The sequence below is a fragment of the Lolium perenne genome, chromosome 3 (assembly GCF_019359855.2).
Source record: "Lolium perenne isolate Kyuss_39 chromosome 3, Kyuss_2.0, whole genome shotgun sequence".
NCBI lineage: Eukaryota > Viridiplantae > Streptophyta > Magnoliopsida > Poales > Poaceae > Lolium > Lolium perenne.
Genome location: NC_067246.2, coordinates 333,141,960 through 333,151,115, shown reverse-complemented (window position 1 = coordinate 333,151,115; position 9,156 = coordinate 333,141,960). Strand labels below are relative to the sequence as shown.

Genomic DNA, 9,156 nt, shown 5'->3' with positions numbered 1-9,156 from the left:
CCGTCGGCATAGCTCGAGCTACGCCGACGGTGGCCGTCGGCGTACCTTAGTCGTCGGCATAGCTCGAGCTACACCGACGGTGGCCGTCGACGTAGCTCCGGCTGTTGGCACAACTTCCTCCATGGAACGGACGTGCAACGGCGTTACCTATGTAAAAGGATCGTATGCCGCACCTAGAGGGGGGGGGGGGTGAATAGGTGCTAACCAATTTTTAGTTCTTTTTCAATTTAGGCTTGACACAAAGGTAAATTCTCTAGATATGCAACTAAGTGAATTTACCTATATGACAAGGTTACCAACTAAGCAAGATATAGCTACGCAATATATAGGAGATAGAAAAGGATAGAGGTAACCGAGAGTGGAGCACGCGATGACACGGAGATGATTCCCGTAGTTCCCTTTCTTTGCAAGAAGATACGTCTACGTTTGGAGGAGTGTGGTTGCTACGAAAGCCAAACCAACAGCCACGAAGGCTTCACTCAGATCTCCTGTGAGCAACGCCACGAAGGCCTAGCCCACTTCCACTAAGGGATTTCCTCGAGGCGGAAACCGGGCCTTTACAAGGTTCTTGGGGCACACATCCACAACCAAATTGGAGGCTCCCAAACCTGTAACAACACAACAAATCAACAAGAGTACATCAACAACAACAACTAGGGATCCAAAGAGGAACACTAGCAAGGGGGCCCTCAAGCATATGATGGGGAAATGAAAAACGCTTCGGTGAGGATGTAGATTGGGGTCTTCTCCTTCGATTCTCCAAAGCACAAGGGATTTGGGTGGTTGAGGGAGGAGATCCGGCTATTTTGGTGTTCTTGGTGGCTCAGCAATGGTGGATGATGTTCTTAGGGTTTGAGCACCTTTCCAAGGTAGGAGAAGGGGGTATTTATACCACACCAACTTTTCTGCCCGTTGCAGGAGAATCGCCGGCAGTGCCGGCCTTGAGACGCCGGCAGTGCTGACCACTTTCTGAAACTTCAGGTCAACAGGCAGACCGGCGGTGCCGGGCCAGAATCGCCGGCAGTGCAGGGGTGCACTCACCGGCAGTGTCGGCCGGAAACCACCGGTAGTGCCGGGGTGCACACACCGGCAGTGCCGGCCCTGAGTCGCCGGCAGTGCCGGCCAGGGACAGCCACCAGCTCCTTCTTCTTCTTCTTCTTCTTTTCTTCCTTTTTGAGTGTGTCAAGATTTACCTGTGATATCTTTTCTCTATCTGTAATCCACTTAACACGTAGTTAAATTGTCACCGGTGTTGTTAACAAACACACAAAACATCAGAGATCATGAAATGTTCTTTCAATCTCCCCCTTTTTGGTGTTTGATGACAATACCGGGATTTTGCAAAGAAAAGAGCAAGAATAGCATTGTGTTTGACATAAGAAAGAAACCCCCCCTAGATGTGTGCATGCAAGAAATTTAGTGCTTGCATATATATGCACACATTAGGTAGAGAGCAACTTTAACTTTCAAGGTAGAAAGCACAATGCTTATAAGGCAAATAAGGCAGATGAAGTATGGAAAATGATAAAAGTTGAGATGTGAAGATCATACCCTTTCATAATGTCATCCTCAACATTTTATGACAATAATCTCAATTTCATGAACAAGAGTCCCATAATCATATCAAGTATCAATTTGAGATAAATCCATAGACAAGTTGAGATATATAAGATGATCATACCATTTCATGACAATACTCTCAACCATATAGAATACCGAAGACCATAACAATAATTCACTCCCTAAATGGTGTTGCCCACCACACATAGAACAGAGTTTTAAACAATATAAAACACAAGATAAGGTTCAACATAAGCATAGATGAAAAGCGGAGGACACAAGCTTTAACGGAATGATAAAAGGCAAATGCTTGTGCCCTCAAACCCCTAGCAAATCCCGTGCAAGTCCTACTAGACCTTCTTCTCCCCCTTTGGCATCAAGACACCAAAAAGGAGAAAAGAAGCGATGCTACATCGTCCCATGAAGGCTCGCTCACGGACTCGGCGGGCTCAACATCATCATTAGCGGGGCGCCGACGGCGAGAAGGACCGGGAAGCCCAAGCTGTTCAAACTCAGCCACATTGCCATGCTTAGAGAGCTATTCTTCTTCAGGAGTAATAATCTCCTCAGATCCACTCTCAACAGGAATATCCAACTTGCGCATGATGAGCTTTGTGTTCCTCCTGTCCATCTTCCTTCCACTATGAGCTTGGTACTGACGCTTGTTGATGTCAGACTTAAGACAACGGAAATCGTCAACGTCGGGTACGTCTAAGTGTGCCTACGAGAGTCCAAGGGTGGCGTCATCTTTCGTATCACTAGAGAAGCCTATCATGATATATGATTTTTTTGACGCTGTAATTCTATTTCTCGGCTAGTCAAGAGAGGAAAATTTGGCCCGAACAAAATCCGTAGATGCAGCAAGGAGGCGAAATTTCGGTTTATGTCAGCCCTAGTAGTAGACGGATGAGAGATGAGAAGTGAACCCTACCATCCATCGGATTAGATCCGAACAGATGGACAAGATTGCAATAATCCAGGGATGTTCCCACGGATCGATGACCTGGCCGTGAAATCTCACCCAGCGCGCGGAATATGTTGGCGCCTAGTTTTCAGTTTTGGTCAAAATTTGGGGCCAAGCGGGCGGGCGGGCGGGTGACCAAATCACGCGCCGCAGACCAGCACCCACCACTCCCATCGCCTTGCCCTCCCCACCCATCCCATCCCGTACGGCCCGCCGCCGGCCCGCAGCTCCTCCGTCTCCCCCACATCCGGTCACCACCGCCCTCCTGCGCGCGCGCCCACCAACCACTCGCTACCCCCGTTCGTCTCCCCTGCCTGAACCCTAGACGCCCCGCGCCACCAGCCGCCGCCGCTAAATCCAGATCGCCTGCCGGCAGGGGTCGACCACGACGTGCAGCACGACAGATCCAGCCCTCGCGCGCTCACCGGTCGCGTCCAAGGTCGTCGACCCAAACCACACAGCGGCAGCGCGGCAGGCTTGCTCGCCGGCACGACGTGCGGCGTCCCGTCTAACTCGCCTGCTCGCCCGCGTCCGTCTGCGCGGGTGGTGGCCGAGGGAAGCCAGGACGACGTCGGCCGGGAGATGCCGCTTCCTCCTCATCCTCCGCCGCAGCAGCGTCTCCTACGACGTCGGTGAGGACATCCCATCCCTCCATCTCCATCTTCCTGCCTGTCGTGTTGCAAGACCAACAGATCTCGCAGGGCGCTACCCAGCCGTACTCACATTTTTACATCTTGTGCTAGATCTGCACTCCGTCGGCTAGGACACCCGGACACCGTGAGATTAGCCCCCCGGCTCCATTTCCTCCGACGTTGAACCAGGTCGCGCCCGCACGACGCCGGTAGGTGAGGACCTCTATTCCGTCCATCTTCAGGATTTTGCGTAGAAACACAAATTCATCTTGTGCTGCTAGCTTCAGAAGAAGCTGCGCTAGTCCAATATGTGCTTGTATAAACGAAATTCATATTTCAAGCTTACACAAAGACTCGATATTTCAGAAATTAAACCACCGTTCTAGTGTTCTAGTACATTCTAATGATGCAATTCTTATATGTGCTTGTCTACACTGTCCTAGCACTAGCGTGCAGATTTCCTAGGAGATTTTGCTAGTCTAAATTTATACTATACATCAGAATTGACTGCCATACGCTAGGTAACTAAATGCCTGCTCCCATTTGATTTTGCACAGGTCACAAAGACTTGAAATCTCCTGAGAAATTTAACCACCATGTCTGCTGCTATGGTTGCTGTATGTTTTCAGCGAGGTATAAATCCTTCTTCTCTAGCTCTGTTTGCAGCCTTGTTCTGTTAATCATGGACAACATAAGCAGTCAAACGTTTCATCATGAAAATCCAGGCTATTGGTGGCAGATTCAGCCTCACTAGTCCGTATTTATCTACTTTCTTTTGAAACTTCGTTCCTGATGTGGATGGACATATATGTATGCTTTTAAATGCTGTATGAAATGCCATTTTTTAAAGCACCAGCATTTTAATTTCTCAAGAGATTTTGCTATTTTGGTTGTCCAAATTATACTCTACATCAGAATTGACAGCCATACACTAGGTAAATGAATGTGTGCTTCCATTTGATTTTGCTCAGGTCATGTTGGTGTCTTGTGGTGGCGTTTTGTTGGTGGTGCTGTCCATGGAGAACAACTCTTCAGCGAAGAACAACATTTGATTTTGCTCAGGTCAAACATTTTATCAAGAAAATGCAGGTTGTGTTGATCAGATCTGGTGTAGTAAATCACCATGTTCATAAATAGTAGTAAATCATCTACACATGTATGTGCCTTTGTCGAATCTTATCTCTGAGATGTCCAGTTTGATTTACTGCATTATGTATCTGTGATTTTGCTGTGAGTATGCCTGCGGCAAATGGTTTGCTGTGGGTTTCTCAGCCTTTGCCGTAGGTATGCGGCCTACAGCAAATTACCTGATTCCTGTAATGGTACTACGTGCATGTCAGTAGTAAATAGGGAATGAAAGCAATAGCATCCAGATTTCTTGAAGGATATGGCATCAGCAGAAAGCAATAACTGTAAATTACAATTTGTGTTTTTTTTTTGTTCTGGTTACTAGGTATGCCGACGGCCAGGCCATCGGCGTAGCTCTACCAGGAAGCGACATGTGTCCGGATATGATGACGGCTTGGCCGTCGGCGTAGCTTCGAAGCTGACGCGTGGCTGTCGCTACGCTGAGTTGGGCCGTCGGTGTATCTTCGACGCCGTTAGACCGATGTGTCCATCAAAAATGGATGCCGACGGTGGAGCTATGCCCACGGCCGAGGGAAAACCGTCGGCACGTAGGTACGCTGATAAAAGGTGATGAGGAAGAGATGGAAGGATCTGATGGTGAAGATGAACTAGACCTATGTGAAGAAGAGGGAGAAGAAGTAGTATGTGTGGTCAAACGTCTTTTATGCTCATGCCTCCTCGGGGAGACGGCTGGTTAGCTATGTGCCGCTTAAGGTTACTTTCTCAACTTGGATGCACATGCAGCTAGCCAGGATACAGAGAGCGAGTGTGGCTCGCTGCGGCGCTCCCTCTACTGCTGCGGTGCTGCCTCCTCTGCCACCGCCTCCATCGCGGCAAATTCGACAAAAATAACCCTTGGGCGAAAGGATTGCCAAAAATGGACCGTCGGCGAAACTATTTCGCAAAACTAACCCTCTAGTGCCGCGCCTGCCAACAGGGCTTTGCAATCCTCTGTGCCACGCCCTAGCGCTCGGCGCGGCAGGAGTGCCAGCGTGGCCTGGCGGGCCCCGGTGGGCGGTAGTGCAACGCCCCGGGCCAGGGCGCGGCACGTAGACGTGCAACGCCGGCACCGGGGCGCGGCATCGGGCGCACGCTTAAGGCCGCCAGGGCTGCCCGAGCCGGTCGCTTCTTCCTATTCGCCGGTTGAGAGGAGTGGCGGCGCCTGCTAGGGTTTTCTCTCCCCCTCTTCTAATCTCCACCCAAACTTCACAGATCTAAGGCATTTCTCTGTGGATTTCAAACCCTCCAAGTTCGTAGAGGTGCTCTCCCTCATTTCTCTTGTTTTTGACCTATTGGATTCTTGTTTTTGTTGTTGCACATGTCCCAATCTTGGAATCTCTAAATATATGAATTGACCCAAATGTTTGAAATGTCTAGTTGTTTTGGCCAATTTTGGACTCCTATGGTGTATATGATGCATTTTGCTTAAGATTGGTAGGTTAGGGTTAGTGCTATTGATATGCTTTTGTTATGATCTGTTATGATTAGGGTTAGGATTAATGTTTGGTTGGTGTATATAAAGCGGTTCGTTGTATGTTTGTATATTTTAGGGATGGCGAGAATTGTCCATGTTCATCATGTGGACAAGGACTCTTTTTTGAAAGGAAACATTGACCCGGACCCGGATGAGGTTGACTTGGTGTTCGAGCGTAGCCCTAATTATGCGGAGGTCTTGGAACAAGTTAGGATTGATTTGAATTGGATGGACCCGAGTTATGTAGTTGAGTTGGAGGGAAGACATAATGCGGGGTTTGGAATGCATGTTCGTTGGAAGACAATGCGTATCAACTCGGAGCAACGTTGGGTTGCATACAAGGAGGTTGTGGCAGAATCACTAGATAAGGCTCTTGAGTTGTTTGCCACGAAAAAGTTTGATACTGACTTTGCACTTGGACTTGAACCGGCTTGCCTCCCCGTTGAATGGTACGAGTCATCAACCTTTGAACCAAGAGGAAATAAGCGAGCCTCGTTGTAATCATGAGGCAAATGATGAGGAGGAAGAAGATGGGAATGAGGTTGAGCTTCACGAGAACAATGTTGGAGATTTGGATAAGTATTATATCCAAGAAAATATGGACCGTGAGCTCCCGTATAGTCGATGCTATGCATCAGACTCAGATGATGATGGACCCGATGAAGAAATTGATGAAGAGGGATTCACGGCCAAGGAGGCGGAAGCCCACGAGAAAGTATTGGGACGAGATCATCGGGTACCCTTGTTTCATGATCTTAGTCTTGCGGATGAAGCCATAGTTGATGGCGGTATGGGTGTAGTGCTTGGACCGAGACCTATTTCTCACCGGGATGATAATCACGAGATGAATGGGATTGCTTCCGGAATAAAGTTCTCAACATTGTTGGAGTTGAAGCATTGGCTTAAGGAGTACTCGGTGAAGCATCATCGTCCGTACAAGGTGGTTCTCTCGAACATCAAGCAACGTTACACAGTTAAATGCGAGGAGGATGGATGCCCTTGGGTTGTGCGTGCAAGACCATTGAAGGGAGGTCCCGATTGGCACATATCTAGTTGTGTATCAACTCACATGTGCCGAGGAATGAGGATGGATGGAAAAGATGCCAAGCACGAGCACCGACAACTTAAATCTGAGTTCATCGCATATAGGCTTTCGAACTCCATCTCGTCACTTCCAACAATGAGCATCAAGAGTGTGCAGGAGCTTGTGCAAGCTATCTTCAACTACGAGGTGAAGTACGGAAAGGCATGGAAGGCGAAGCAAGCCGCGTTCAAGATGTTGTATGGTGATTGGGAGGAAGCATATATGAAAGATCGAGATGTCGCCTAGAGGGGGGGGGGGGGGTGAATAGGCAATTACAAACTCTTGCGGATTTGTCTTGTATGAATGCGGAATTAAACTATCGTTTAGTTTACAAGCACAAACCCTAAATATGCTAAGCTCAACTAAGTGTAACAATAGCAACTAGAGCTAAGCAAGATAGGCACAAGATATATGTAGCACAAGTGATAGCAAGATATATGTACTTCAAGCACGATGGCTATCACAAGGAAAGAGAGCTCGGGTATAGAAATAACCGAGGCACGCGGAGACGAGGATGTATTCCCGTGTTCCCTTGCTTTGCAACAAGGTACGTCACGTTTGGAGGAGTGGAGGTCCCACGAAGGATTCCCCGCGCCACGAAGGCTCACCCTATTCTCCGAACCACACCCACGAAGGATAATGGCCCCTTCCTTATGGTTAGCTTTTCCTCCGCTCCGGAGATGGCAAGCTCCACAACCACTTCACAAGCTCCACGAAGGAGAAGCCCGGGCCTCTTCACAATCTTCTTGAAGAGATCACCGGAGCACCAATCACCAAGCCAACTAGGAGGTCACCCTCCAAGAGTAACAAGCTCACGGTCTCTCACTCGAACAAATCGTGTTGGAGAGCTCAACACAATGCAATGATGCAAAGCAAGAACACCGGAGGTGTTCAAGTCCTTCACACTCAAATCCCACCAAAGCAACGAATGCTAGGATGAGATTGGAGAGGAAGAACAAGGGGAAAGTCAACCAAAGACTCCAAGATCTAGATCCCAAGAGATTCCCTCACTTAGAGAAGAATTGGTTTGGTGGAAGTGTAGATCTAGATCTCCTCTCTCAAATCCTCAAATATGAGCAAGAATCATGGGGGGGAACAAGAGAGAGAGCAACTTCTTCAAATGCAACAATGGAGGTGAGAGAAAGGGAAGAAGTACCCAGCCCAAGGTGGAAGAAGGGCTATTTATAGCCCAAGAGCAAATATAACCGTTGGGGAAAAGTTGGGCTGAGTCGGCCCGTCGAGAGGCCGGTCAACCGGGCACTGGGACCGGGCCGTCCGGTTCAGGACCAGTCGGCCAAGACCTGAGCCACGGGAACATCCGGTCCACAGACCGGTCGACCGGGCTAGTGACCGGACCAAGCTGAAAAGCTTCTTGGATAGTGCCGGATGGCACCGGTCCAGGGGCCGGTTTGAACCGCCATCCTGGCTCGAACGGCCGTCACGCCGGGCTAGAAACCGACCAAGATTAAAAGCTTATCGGATAGTGCCCGGATGGCACCGGTCCAGGGGCCGGTTTGAACCGGGCCATCCGGCCGACGGCCGGTCACGCCGGGCTAGAAACCGGGCCAGCAGGAAATCATGTTATACAAAAACTGTGATAACTTTTGTGTCCGGACCCCGATTGACATGAAACCAATTTTGTTGGAAAGATAACGACGAATAGAACCCCCAAAAAAACTGGAAATATGGAGACTCCTCACAGAACATTTTAGATGATTTTAGAGAGGGAGTCTCCCACCGTCAAGAAACGGTAAAGACGTCCAAACTCGAAAACGCAATAGAAGATGCATGCGGATTCCGTTTTCGATGAACTTGGGCTTGTTGTAAAGCTAGCAACAAGCTCAAGAACCTCACATAGAGAAACACCAAGAAGCAATAAGGATATGCAAAGTATGCAAAGGATTGAGCTCTCTAAGACGATGTGATCAAGTTACTCAACCGAAAGCCCCTCTTAATAGTGCGGCTATCTATCCTATAATCCGGTCTCCCAACAACCACCTTGAGACCGGTAAAAGGAAAACCTAGCAAGGCCATACCTTTGCCTTGCGCATCCCGCTTGATCTTGATGATAGCTCTTCAAGCTCTTCTCAAACCGGAATGCCTCAACTTGATCATCGTTGTTTCGTGAAGACTCACAAATGCTCCCCCATACATCATGATGGGAAAGCTCCATTGATGCACATCTTCACATGTCCATTATTACCAAATGGACGGCAAGCTTCAAGCATGTGATCCACTTGAGATGCTCATCTTGAACTTGCACGACTCAACCTTGTATCTTCTCATACTCACTTAAGATAGAGCATGGCTAATA

The 9,156-nt window shown here is 48.7% G+C and overlaps 1 long non-coding RNA gene across 1 annotated transcript; it reads left to right on the top strand.

Annotated features, from left to right (window-relative positions):
• The first annotated feature begins 2,649 nt into the window (after positions 1-2,649).
• LOC127345853 (uncharacterized) lies at positions 2,650-4,368 on the top strand. The gene is made up of 4 exons (XR_007879046.2): positions 2,650-3,156; positions 3,268-3,369; positions 3,714-3,789; positions 4,128-4,368. It is a non-coding gene; the product is annotated as an uncharacterized lncRNA (long non-coding RNA).
• Positions 4,369-9,156: the final 4,788 nt, after the last annotated feature.